The sequence below is a fragment of the Musa acuminata genome, chromosome BXJ1-5 (assembly GCF_036884655.1).
Source record: "Musa acuminata AAA Group cultivar baxijiao chromosome BXJ1-5, Cavendish_Baxijiao_AAA, whole genome shotgun sequence".
NCBI lineage: Eukaryota > Viridiplantae > Streptophyta > Magnoliopsida > Zingiberales > Musaceae > Musa > Musa acuminata.
This window is the reverse complement of record NC_088331.1, coordinates 9,762,501-9,776,351: the sequence shown is the minus strand read 5'-3', so window position 1 is coordinate 9,776,351 and position 13,851 is coordinate 9,762,501. Positions and strand designations below refer to the sequence as shown.

At 38.1% G+C, this 13,851-nt stretch overlaps 1 long non-coding RNA gene across 6 annotated transcripts; it reads left to right on the top strand.

Annotated features, from left to right (window-relative positions):
* The first annotated feature begins 183 nt into the window (after positions 1 to 183).
* LOC135673703 (uncharacterized) lies at positions 184 to 5,060 on the top strand. 6 transcript variants are annotated; one of them, XR_010513429.1, is made up of 5 exons: positions 184 to 410; positions 498 to 744; positions 2,964 to 3,037; positions 3,661 to 3,775; positions 4,536 to 5,060. It is a non-coding gene; the product is annotated as an uncharacterized LOC135673703 (long non-coding RNA). The 6 variants fall into 6 exon arrangements; XR_010513427.1 differs by having other exon boundaries at positions 2,362 to 3,037; XR_010513426.1 differs by having other exon boundaries at positions 2,314 to 3,037.
* Positions 5,061 to 13,851: the final 8,791 nt, after the last annotated feature.

Here is a 13,851-nt window from a genome sequence, read left to right as displayed (position 1 = left end):
TCCATCTCGCTTACGAAACTTAACCGAACTGCTGTTTGAGTTCCACCGGGCCGCCGTCGGACTCGGGGATAGCGGATTTGTATCCATTTAAAAGTTAAAACGGATCCGAATAGAAAGTAGTTGCGGGTTTCGGGGTATCTAAGTAGTTAATCGGATTCGGATGCCATTCATCTCCATCCCTGTCGAGCTCGGCTGCCCGTGCCATCGCAAAGCTGTTCATCGGTCTCTCCTCCCTCGCCATTCACCTTGCTTCTCGAGAGCTGGACTCGCGACGACGACATCGAGGCACGTGAAACGAACGAGATCAAGATGCGCCTTCGGATGATATCCGCCCTGGAGGGCTCAACCAGCGCTTTCCTGTTCCTCGGGTTCGATAAACCCTAAGATCTTCCTGTTCTTAGGGTTAACATGTAGGGTTTTCATTGGTTATTGCATGTTGTTCCAGTCTCAGACACTTTATTTGATGATATGGACTTGATTTATGTTCGATTTTGCAGTTGGAATCTTGATCGAATCTTGAAGGTTTTTGGTGCGATTGTTTCAGCGTCTCTTGTTCTGTTCGAAAGATTCGTCCCAAGATTTACTTAGGGCTTGACGTTGTGTTGTTCAATCCTGCATCGTTCTTTCAGTTGGAGGTTCGCAGATGTGTTGACCGTGGGTGATCTCTTCCGGCGAGCTATGCGCCACTGGCGTACGAACCTTGGACCACTGAAACTCGAGGCTGCGTTGAGGATCCTCAATACTGTAAGACCTGTCTATTTGTTCATGTTTCGCATGTTGGTATTTGGGGCTGCAAGTGCATATGGTTAGTCTTGTGCAACATAACATGCTTTGAGAAAAGTTACTTTGTCGCTTAAAGAGGTCAATGATCTACTATGCATGTTACTGATCTTCTAGTCACTATAATGCATGGCAAATATATCAGCGCTTCAGTAAGTTTAGATGTTTCAAATGACTATTTTGTTCCTGAGTTACTGGGAAAATGCTGATAGCTAAATTTGGCAACATTTAGAATGATATGTGTGTGTATATATGTGTATGTATACATACATATATATACACATACATACACATATACATATATACATACATACATATATATATATACATATATACATACATACATATATTTATATATACATATATATATATATATATATATATATATATATATATACATATATATATATTTATTTATTTATATATAATTTGGTGAGTGGCACATGCGGCATGTGATTCCATATAAGTGCATACTGGACCAGTACCACATTGAATGGACCAATGACAATTGGCATGCATGAATATAGATGACTTATAGGCAGGAAATGGTTATTCATGTTCTTACAAGGATTAAGTTATGCATTGGGTTATCGTTAAACTTTTTTGCTTGTTTTTTAGTTTAATAATGGGATTATATAGCTGTGAAGTTATGAATCATTGATTTAATCTCAGATGAATTAATCATTTGTGAGCAGCTTTTGTTTGGTAGAATGCTTATAATGTTATTGGCAAGTCAAATGCTTTGTCAACTTAGTTATTCTCAAGTTAATTGGACATATCATCAGAATCTTTCATCAATGGAACAGTGAAGGTAATGACCACCTGTTTTGCGGTAGAGATACAAGCCAAAAAGTTTTTAGAATGATACATAGTGACCTATGATAGTTGGCAAAAATATCAGCATGGTCATATAAACAACATACAGCACGGCTTCGCATATCATTGGCATGTTTGCACAAACACGATAGTCCTTCAATGAAGGCTGAAGGAACAAAAAAGGATGCCTAATGTTGTTATTTTATTCCCTTAATGCAAGAGGGGCTGTTCAGACTTCATTAACCTGATCTGAATTTTGGCCACTGGGGCCACTACATTGGCTCTGTTTTTTGCTCATTCGTTGATCGGTGGAATGTTGTAGCTATTGCCCCTGAAGATCTGGCTAGCAAATCTAAACTTAAAGAGATCTATAAAGTTCTTCATCAAGCTTGTTAATCAACCAAAAAAGAGGCATGACGGCTCATTGTATGTGTTGTTTGTTTGATCAGGCAAACCAAAGATCATTGATTTTGTCTCTTATGGCAATTACAGTACAAGCACCATAAATATGTCTGACCAATTTATAAGTCATTTAAAGTTTAAATTGCTTTGAAGACACGCCATATAGTGTCAGTTCACTCCCCTTTATCTTGTACTTTGATGATTATGTAAAGGATATCATGTGATTTGGGAACATCAAATTTATGAACATGATTTTACTTCATCAGTGGTGACATGTTTGTGTGGTTATGACTTGTGATTCTACACTTATCTCAGATTGTACATCTGCAAATTGCAACCTGTTCACTATTAGATTACTGACAGATTGACAGAAAAGCACAGAGTTCAAAGAGATGCTGAAATTGGATGGTTTGGAATGTCCTGCTATCAATGGAAAATTGGGAACGAGAAGGATGAGAGTGGAGCTCTTAAAATTTGAGAGAACAACATGCAAATATGTAAATTTGGCTTTTATGGCCCTTCTTGTTTCTCGAGACTTTTGTGGCCCTTTTCTATTATATGTATGACTCCTAAGGAGAGAAGCCTGATGGTTGATTATATTAATGTTTGCATCAATCATGTCCTTGTTGGAAGTAAGATGTAGTTTTCTTCTATTTCTTCTTAAAATGAAAATGCCATGGTGATTGGGTAGGGAGATTGAAGGTGGGTTTTCAGATATAGATTACCTTCTGAAGCATAATTTGAATGTTTCTACATACGTGTAAAAGATATGGTAGTTATTTTTCTGTGCTAAGAAATATGAAGTTGAGAGTAAAGCCCTGAATGCATATTAAGATGTATGAATAGCCTTATGGACTCTCTGTATGCTTTCTTGAAAACAACCTAGTTCATTGTATATTTCTCTCAACAAATGTTCCAATAATAAATTGCTATGGGTGTTGATGGATGACAAGATAACTATGCAGGAAGGATGACATGAAATAAAAGCTAAAGGATGGTTCAGGCATACTTGCACAAGTTCTCCTAAATGTCACTTAAGGTGGTTACTATTCCAGTTCCAGCACCATTTAGATGTATATTTGGAAAGTTTTACATGTTGGTGTTAGATATATGCCCCTGATAGTCATTTATGTGACCTAATTTTTAAAGGCATAGATAATATATAACCTTGGAGGAGGGCATCCAAAATTGCAAACATATTCAGCAATATGTGTTAAATACAGCACGTGAAGTCCAAATATGTTTTAGAGGTGATTCCTTTCTGATGATATGTGGAAATAATAGTGGTGTTGAGTGAAAATATATAGTTAGTGTGATCAATTGAATTGATGCCTCTAGCCCTTGAAGATGTTTTTCTGTTTTTTTTTTTTTTTTGAATGAGTAGATCAGCTTATTATGCTAAAATCTCTTCAATCGACTTTTTTGTTAGTGTCTTTAGCCCCTGTTAATCATGATCTCATCATCCCCACTGTTTTAGGTTCAAGAATAGTGTATATTGTGCCTGGCCCATGTGCTCTTTACTGTTACTAAGAGGATCTCAGTAAAGCATGGGGTCTATCTGGCTCGAGTGATATTGTGTATATGCATGTTAGCTAGTTTGGCCCTTTGTTTGAAATGGCAGTTACTGAGTCGTTAACATGGTGCTGACATTCATGCTCGTAGGTAACTACGTGTACATTCCCCAGTTATGGAAGATACAAGTATCACTATTTGGACATTATGCCTTCGAAGGACCATCAACTTCCACAGGCATAAAATCTGGTACGTCCAACTCAAGGTAAATTTCAATCTCCTTGATTGTGCATTGTAGTTTGATGTCTTAGAGATAAAGCCACCAGTGGCTATGTAACCTTACCTAAAATTTCAACTGACATTACGTAGTTAGAATCTTTTCTCTTTAATCTCTTTACATCCCAAATGGATCGAAAGTGTCTTAGATTTTTCTTCCCCACTTATCTTATGTTCTGTTAATGGATGGATCCCACAGATTCACCTAAGCCTCTTCCAATGCAAAGAATTGGTTGTCTTGGATCTTTCTTCTAGTCAGTATTTGATGTGGGTCTTCTTCTACCAGCCTGGTCCATTGAGATTCAAAATAATTTGTTGCTTTCCTCGACTTCGACACTTTTGTGTGCTTATCTTCTCTGGTTCATGTATCTGCATTATCAAAAGCAACTTGTGACAGTTCATTGCAGTTTCTATCTACGTTAAGCACATCAGCTGCTGGCATTATTACCAGTTTAAATATTTTGGAATACACAGCATGAATTTTTGATGTTTAACATTTGCTTTAGTTATCTTTCAGCAGTGTAATCTGTAATTTCATTGTGCAGTTTGTATTTGGCTTATTGTGCTTAAGACTGAATATTAGTGGGTGCAACTATCGAAATCAGTTTAGCATCTTAGAAAATTCTGCAGAAAACTCTCTTTGGGAGTGTGAGAATTTTGTCAAAACTCTTACGCAATATTTTCTATCTGAAGCAATGAAGTACTTATTTTTTCTTCATCCATAAGATGTCTTCTTTCTTCTCCAACAGAGACTTTGGCTGTGCTGTGGCAGAACAGCACATGTATGGCCAGTGTTGCTGCACGAGGTGCTCAAAACATCCACTCCGAAGTGATGCGTAAGTTGGCGAATCTCCTGTATATCGAAGCAACAAGGTGTAGCAGATCCACTCCGACCTCTAAGGCCTTACGTCCCCAGTGGGCGGTGGGAGGAGCCGGGAAGGGAGGTTCGGCCATCATAAAGAAAAGCAAAGCAGGCAAAACCGAGTGCTGGCAAAAGGGTCGCCATCTGAACTAGCGTGGCAAGAAAACGTGTGGTGGTATCGGAGATTCTACGAGATAAGAAGACATCTAACAAAGGAAGAAATAGAAAGTGTCCTCTTTTCGTCACCTTCGCTCTCCATGCTTTAGTAATTCTGTCTTTCTTGCCTCTCCAGCTTGTCGATCAATACAAGATTTCTTCCTAGAATTGTTCTGTTGCTGGTTCTGTTGTAGGAAATGTTGTTGACTGGGTTACCAAGTTGTGGAAGGAGTGACGGAGGTATGGTTCATCTTTATTCCCTCCGCTTTACATATTTTGTCAGAATCAACGAGGACTAAGTCGAAGTGTCGCGCTGGCTGTTTTTATTCCGGCATGAAACTGGAGGACCGATGGAGATGGGAGATGCTTTACCCTATCTTTTTCTTTTTGTCGTGTAGGAAAAAGGAAAGGAGGTTCTTGATGTGAGGACAAGGTTGGAGGATTGTTAGGAGGATTCCGATAGCAGTGCCAAAGTGCTTGCGACTGGTGGGATTGATCGTTGTACTCGGAGCATGGACTGAAAGGTTCGCATTCGATTATTGCACGGAGATCTCATTCGTTAAGAACTCTTTCCCACCATATGCGGAAGCTGATCTCATTCAGATCCTCCTTCGGTTTAAGGTTCTGTGAGCCGCTCCACTAATCCACCTCACAATGTGATTGATCGATTCTTCAGCCAAGCTGTTGCTATCGATCTTGTGGCATCCTCGCTTGACACGTTTGGCCACCGTGACGGACGCACCCTCAACGCCAACCACATCATCCATCTCGCGGGGTGAACAACACGCTATGCCATTCCGATAACCACACGTGTACTTCAGATAATTCCGGTCCCGTGGGAATCGATCAACTCCTTTTTACCGACTCTTGACCGGGATATTCTCTCGAATAAATCTGATATGATAAATCTTCTCTGGTGCATCAAAAAAAGAGACGCAACATTAGCTCTTTATAAAAAAAACTCACAATTGATCATCAAAAGGACCTCGGAAATCTACACATCGAGTTTCATCCGAAAAAACTACATAACAAAAATTATTGACATCTTATTAGCCCAATGTGGTCTGGATACTAGAACCAGATAAGTTTTTCGATTAGATCTTTTCAATGTCAAAATTAGTAAATCAAGATGTATTAGTGCGACTTGAGTAGTCAAAAAAAGTCAGCTCACATTTTCACTGTGGTGGAGATAAATTATCTGGTCATAAAGAAGTAGAATATTTAATAAAATATTTTATAATGAGACGGTCTTTAACCATCTCTAACAACCTCCCTCTAACCTCCTATCTACATGGGTGACATATAGGGGAGGGGGTGTAACCCATAACCTCTTGCCTTGGACCCCTTGCCCACATGGGCAAATGAGTGGAGGGTAATCTTTGTATTCTCCTTCCACCTTGGGCACCATGTGGTTGTTGCATGTCGAATGACGTTTAGATAACAATGTACTCTCTATCATTTGTCTCCCCCTAAAGACATGCTTTGAGACTCTTGTCAGAGGGGTCTGGAGTGCGACGTTTGGTTCATTTGGCATGTTGAGTTCATACCTCTTCGATATATGATCAACCTGGTGGCATGTTTAGTTCATATGGCATGTGTTCGTTTAGTATGTCTACATCGCCTGGAATGAGTTTGTCTGACATGTCTATCTGGGATCATCTCTAGCATTGTCGGTGGCAATCCATTATTGACCTACACCTCATATCGTCGAGGGACACACATTAACTAGATGATGTCGAGTTTTTCGACCTCCACGCCTTGGGCAAAGGTGGGGATTAGACTTTCCAACCTCCACACCTCGGTGGAGGTAGGGGTTGGGTTTTCCGACCTTCACATTGTAGGAAAAGGTGAGGTCGTACTTCCTAAGCCCCACGCCTTAGGCGGAGGCACTTCCCAACATCCCTACCTCAGTAAAGGCAAAGGAGGTTGGGCTTCCTAACCTCCCCACTTCGAGCGAAGGCGGGGATCGAACTCACATACCTTGGATATATTTTGTCATGAGTCTCCCGTCATGATGAGTTTCTTCTGATGCGGGTTGGGTTTTCCCAACTCACGTGTCTCAAGTATATTTTGTATAGTGCCTCCCACCGTAACAAGTCTCTTTTGATGCGGGTCAGGTTTTCCTAACTCATGTAACAAATAAAGGATGATTTATTTAATTACATAGTTTAGGCTCCTAGAATATGACACCCTGCACCTTAAGTATATTTTGCTTTGAGCCTTCGACCATAATGGGTTTTTTTCTACACAGGTTAGGTTTTTCGTATATTAATCACTTTTGTGCTTTCCGAGGTGGACTTCACGCATTAGTCACTTTTGTGCTTTTTAAGATGATATTGGTACATTAATCACTTTTGTGTTTTTTGAAGTATCCCTTTATCAATAGATGTCCTTGTAAATCCCCCTTGAGTATAGGGGGTGAGACTCACTCTTCCATTTGAGCATCCAAAACTCCCTTAGTCTCTTGGTGCGTCGACTTAATAACACCTCAGTCTTCGAGCATCATGCTCTTTCGCCTTCGTAGGCCGATATGTCTTTCTTTTCTCATACTAGCTCCTATCGATTTCATGATTGTCGAATGATCAAGTAGATCGATACTCTATCCTTGGATAACCCAAGGGCGAAGGAAGTCCTAACCTCTCCCTTGTCGGGGGAGTCAATTTCCATGAACCCTAAAGGTTCTTTGGGGCTTAGAGTATATGAAAAGTATGTACGATATAGACTTAATGATGAGCGCACAACTCCTGGATCACTTGCGGACTTGGTACTCCATCCCGATCAAGTTTGATCTGTAAATCTCTTGGCCCGATCACCATTCATTCGATCTCATGTTCAAGTTATTTTACTTATCTTCTAATATTTTAAAGTTGGGACTTCATTTTTTCCTCCACCTAGCTATAGTATATTACCTTCAATAGTGAAGGATATCACCCTCATATATAATGTCTAGCTCATGGCACTACTTGGTAGTGTTCATCGAAGAATACTGACTGTTGATATTACCTCACTTACAAACTCTTCATTACTTGCTTTCAACTATGAAAGAGAAAAAATAATTTCTACCTAGCTACTCGGGAGGGCTTCAGAGTTAGTGGTGCCCCTTCTAATAATAAGGGTTGGAAGGAGTGTTTTTTTCTTATAGGTTTAGGTCAGGCAAGGCAAGGGCTTAGGTGGCTGAGTTGGCAAGGCAGCTAAAAGAGGTTGAGCGACGCCTTGCCAACTACGTCGAGCAATTAAGAGGAGTCTGGAATAATAACTGAAACATAGAAAATGAGTTGCTATGACTTACTCGAGAGTTAGATTCGATGAGAATATACAACTCGGAGCTCGTCGAGCAAGTTGTTGTGCCCAATGAGTGAGTCATGAGCATCACTGAGTAGGTTTAGGGTTTGAAGGAGGCATTAGATACTGAGCAATGCATGATATCGAGGTATCAAAAGGAAGCGATTATTAACTACAAGGCCTTCGCCGAGTTTAGGAGGGGATTGGAGAGGTTGAGGGTAACCTCATATCAATACGGGTACTATATTGCCTTAGCTCATTTTAAAACAAGGTATCCTAGGACGAAGCTCGAGGAGGATCTGTTCACTAATTACCTCGAGGATCATAACGTTGTGATGGCACCCAAAGTGCCTTTTACGATGGTCCTAACTCGCCACCTCACCCCAATGCCTAGCTTATTATTCATATTGTGTTGGTATGAGTCATCGAGTATGTCTACCTATCTTATTCCTTTTGTCATCTGCTTATAGTGTCGTTAGGCTTGTCTGACCAACCAGTCCTCTATCTTAGTAGGTCAGGATCTCATTTTGGATGTACAAGCTCGATCGAGTTGATGTAATCATTTTTATAGTAATGAATATCTTTCTCCTTGCAACACTAACACTTAAAAAGTATATATATACTTTACAATTGATGCCAAAGACATGATAGACTAATGCTCGATGCTTGAGGCGTAGTCTCCCCAACTTAATCCCAAAGGACATCTTAGGGGTAAAACTTCGTTAAGTCTATGATATGTCATGTCCTCGATAGCACCACTCCATTTATTGTCTTGAGGTAATAGATTTCATCTCGGACGATCTCGATGACTCGATATGGCTCTTCCCAATTCGATGCTAGCTTACCATGAGATCTAGTTAGATTACTAACTTCAGCTTCTCGAAGCACTAGGTCCCCAATTCCAACTCTCTGAGGGTGAACATCTTAATTATATAGTTTGACTATCATTTTTTATATCTTAGTGCCCTTAAGTATGCTTATGCTTTGACCTCATTGATTAAGTCAAGTCTGGCTTGAAGTCCTTTTTTGAATATTTTCTCATTAAAATTCTCAACCCGAGGTATTGGAAAGATTATCTCGGGTGGTAAGACAGCCTTAGTGCTGGAGGCTAAGTTGAATAGTAATTCTCCCAACCTAATCTTAGATGTCGTTTGAGAGGCCTACAAGATACTTGGTAGCTCATTCACCTAGGTATCTTTTGCCCAACAATCTGTTTCTTAACCCTTCGAGAATAACTCGATTGGTGACCTCGGTGAGATCGATAGTCTGAGGATGAGCTACCGAGTTAAATATTAGTTGAACTCCTTGAACTTTGTATAGCTGAATTGAGTTCCGTTGTCGGTGATAATGACTCTCAGAATTCTAAAGCAGATGATGCTATTCTTTCATACGAATCCCTCAATTTACTTCTCAGTGATCGACTCTAATAGCTTAGCCTCCACCAAATTCATAAAATAATCAACTCAATAATGAGAAACCTTTATTGGCCCAAGGTCAATGAAAAGGGTATGAGGATGTCTATACTCTACTGGGTGAAGGGTCATCCATAATCGATCAGACTCAAAAAATTTATCGGTTGATGTTGTATATGTGTAAACATCTAACACCTAAGGCATCTTTAGGCATAGGCTATTGTATCCTTGTGCAGTGTCAACAGTAGAACCTTTACCGAAGTACATTGAAGCCAAAGGTCTATCCACTAGTGTGTTCTTCGCAAATACCCTCATGCACCTTGGCGAGCACCTTCTCGACCTCTTTAAGTGTCAAACATTCGAGGAAATGTTGACTAAAAGACTTAAGATATAAGTGACTATTAATTATGCAAAACTATGCTTGATAATACTTGACTCTTTGGGTCGATGTAGGGTCTATCAGGAGCATTTTATTTATTTTTAGCATAATATCTCATCCATCTAGTTCGGCTCTTCTTCAAATGTAGCCACTATCATGCTTCTTAATAGTTTGGGTTAGTAACGTCTTGACTAATGGCTAACCCTCCTTCGGGGCCCAGGTCAATGCTAATCTAGTGAGCACATCAACCTAGGCATTCTCTTTACGGAGGACCTACAACACATCGAGTCGAGAGAAGCTACATATTAATTTCTACACCTTGACGAGGTACTTTACTATGGTTATATCTCGAGGTTTGTAGTTTCCCTTGGTTCGCAACTAATTGTGAGTCATTGAATATTGTTAAATCCTGGACTTGAAATACCCTAGTGAGCCAAAGCCTTGAGAGAAGCGCCTTATACTCGGCTTCATTATTAGAGATTTTGAACCCAAACCGAAAAGCTTTTTCGTATGTTTATTTATTCAGGCATTTTAAGATGAGTCCAACACCACCCCTATTCGAGGTGATAAGACATCCATGAATAGCATCCATGTTTGTCACGCCCTGCCCCAAATTTATTATAGATCAACAATAATACATTCCAGGATCCAATCACACATTTGAGGACATTGAGAAAACGTTCAAGTCAAAATTCACCTCTATATTCCACAATTTATACATTCTAGTCATTTCCATATATTCTATAATCTATAAGACCTGTGCAGTTTATACTCATACCATCATATCACTTAATGATTCACAAAATCCAAAGCCAACTCAACTAAACCATAACCACATCATAAATCCATAAGCGTGACAATCTATACAATCACAAAACCAATATGTACCACATGTTTATATCATTATAGAGTTTAAACTTAACATTCTTAAAATCCCGACATGAGAGGTACGTTCCAAATATTTACAAGACACATCAATATAGAGTTATCGATAATATTTCATTACACACAAAAGAAACTTATACAACATCAACTTATCAAGTATGAAAGATTTTCTCCAAAATCATCTGGCTTTCCATTGCCTCAGCCCGTTTTAAACATTCTAGCGAGCGACAAGCTATCTTGAAAATTTTATATAGCAACGGGGTGAAGACATAAAGCTCAGCAAGTGACTAGCTTATCCATAGCAAATAGGACAATTTAAAACAAATAAGATTTCCAAAATAAAGGTCTTTAAGTCTACTTTCAAATAAATTAGACTTTGCCTAAATCAGAGTTTAGTGCTAAAAGTTAGGTCCGAAACAGTGCATAGATGTCGGATTACCGAAAATTTATATATTCAATGACTTTGTATTAAAACGAAAGAAAGGTTTAGTGCTAAGCTCAAATCTTTTGAATTATGTAGAATTAAAATGAAAACAGAGATTAAGATTTATGTGGGATGGAGTTAGAATACTTGTCTTAGAAGAGTTTGATTCCTAAATGTGGGGGAATTGATGCAAAACCTCAAACAAAGTTTCCTCTTCCTCTTCTTCTTCTTCTTCTTCTCTTCTTACACTCACATTCCCCGCAGCATCTTAAGTTTACATTTAGTTTCTCCTTTAATCTCTCATTTAATTACTTTTGGCTAACACAAGGGTTGCAAACGTTGCAAGGTGGCAAGCATGCATGAAAAATGCTAGGTGTCATCCTTAGAGCAAACTTAGGTGGCACCATTAGGTTAGCTAGTGACACGTGTCTACTTTTTTTTTTTCCTTTACTTTAAATGGGAATCTTTCACAAATCATATTACATTTCTAATATTTATATTTAGGTCTCTATATTACAAATAGATCCTTATAAAATTTTCAAAAATAAGGGATGTTGCACTTTTCAAGGCATAATAAAGACGCAAGGAGCATTTTGGATATCGATGACATATGAAATATTTTGGAAATATATCAAAGAACGAATACAGAATAAAAGCTCAAACGTCGAATTTGACATTACTTTCATATCATTCTCATCCAAAGCACATATAGAAACACATAACCAAAGCTTTAGATATCATATCAAGCAGATAAAAGGTGAAGTGGGATCATAACAATATAGTCCATCCATTTCTGAATGAACACCAAACATAAGTCTCCCACGTTTGGGAGCTTCATCCACCTAGAGTGAAGTCATAGGGGGCCGACAAAGCATCACAGGCTCTAAGCATAACTCCCTTTACCATTTCTGGCAAAGGTTCACATTTATCCCACAAACACTGGAGTATAAAAGAATAGTGAACAATAAAATTGGGACATATCGGAAACATATGCGGAAACAACAGAATGCATATGCCTATACAAAATATTATGATACAAACTTGAACTTTACATAATAAATACAGGTATACAAATAATTGAAGAACAAAAGTATACAAGAATTCAAAGTAATAATGTAAAGCTCAACTTAGGTAAGGGTTTTTATTGAAATCGATTTTCAAAAAGAAGAAACAAGAGGAGGCAAAATCGACCAAAGCTCGATTTTGGTAGAATTTAAGAGGTAGAATGCATACATTATTTAGATAACCAATTATGCTCCAATTTATATAAAATAGGTGTTATTCAAAAGATGTGTTAATCTATTTTCAAATAAATCAAGTTTTGCTGAATTAGAGTTTACAATAGGGAGTTAAAAATAATTTCGTAGTGAAAGGTCTAAAAACATAAGCTCTATTTTACTAAATCCACAAGGTTGATAAAAATAGATGTTTTCAATTTGCATTTGTATTCCAAAAATTTCAAATCAGACAATGACAGAAAGATGTTTGAGTCTAGTTTTTAATAAATCATATTTTGTATAAAATCTGAGTTCCCAGCAGAAAGTTATAAGCAATTAAGCAACAAGAGGTCAAAAATTACAGTCCCTATTTTACAGAATCTGTAGGGTTAATTGAAACAGAAGTATGAGTAGGCGTTTAAACTCCAAATCATTTAATCTTAATATCAAAATAAAGATTTTTAAGTCTACTTTCAAATGAATTAGACTTTGCCTAAATCAGAGTTTAGTGCTAAAAGTTAGGTCCGAAAATAATGCATAGAAGTCAGATTACTAAAAAATTACAAATTCAATGGCTTTGTATCAAAATAAAAGAAAGGTTTGGTGCTAAGCTGAAATCTTTCGAATTATGTAAAATAAAAATAAAAATAAAGATTAATATTTCTGTGGGATGGGATTAGAATACTTGCCTTAGAAGAGTTTGATTCCTAAATGTGGGGGAGTTGATGCAAATCCTCAAACAAAGTTTCCTCTTCCTCTTCTTCTTTTTCTTCTTTTTCTTCTTCTTCTCTTCTTATACTCACGTTGCCACAACATCTTAAGTTTACATTTAGTTTCTCCTTTAATCTCTCATTTAATTACTTTTGGCTAACACAAGAGTTGCAAATGTTACAAGGTGGCAAGCATACATGAAAAGGGCTATGTGTCATCCTTAGAGCAAACTTAGGTGGAACCATTAGGTTAGCTAGTGACACATGTCTACTATTTTTTTCTTTACTTTAAATGGGAATCTTTCACAGATCATATTATATTTCTAATATTTACATTTAGGTCCCTATATTACAAATAGACCCTTACAAAGTTTTTAAAAATGAGGGATGTTACAATGTTGGTGGGGTGTGGTTGTTGATCTCAAGCAAAGGAGGAGTTGATTCTAATATAAAGTCTGCTAGTGTTTGGGCCTTTATAGTAGTCTTCAAAACATATTGGATGTCGAGCTCACCCAACTCTACTGACCACCTCAACAGTTTGAGTGGTTGGTTAGTGATCACCTATATGAAATGTGCTTGAAAATACTAGTGGAGCTTTCTTGTTGCCAATACTAGTATAAATACAAGCCTCTCATTGGGAGGAGGTTGAGTTATCATTCCTTGAGCTTGTTTATAATATGACTAACATAGTAGATAGGCTTCTGAAATCCCGAGTTATCTTATACCAATACCGAGTTA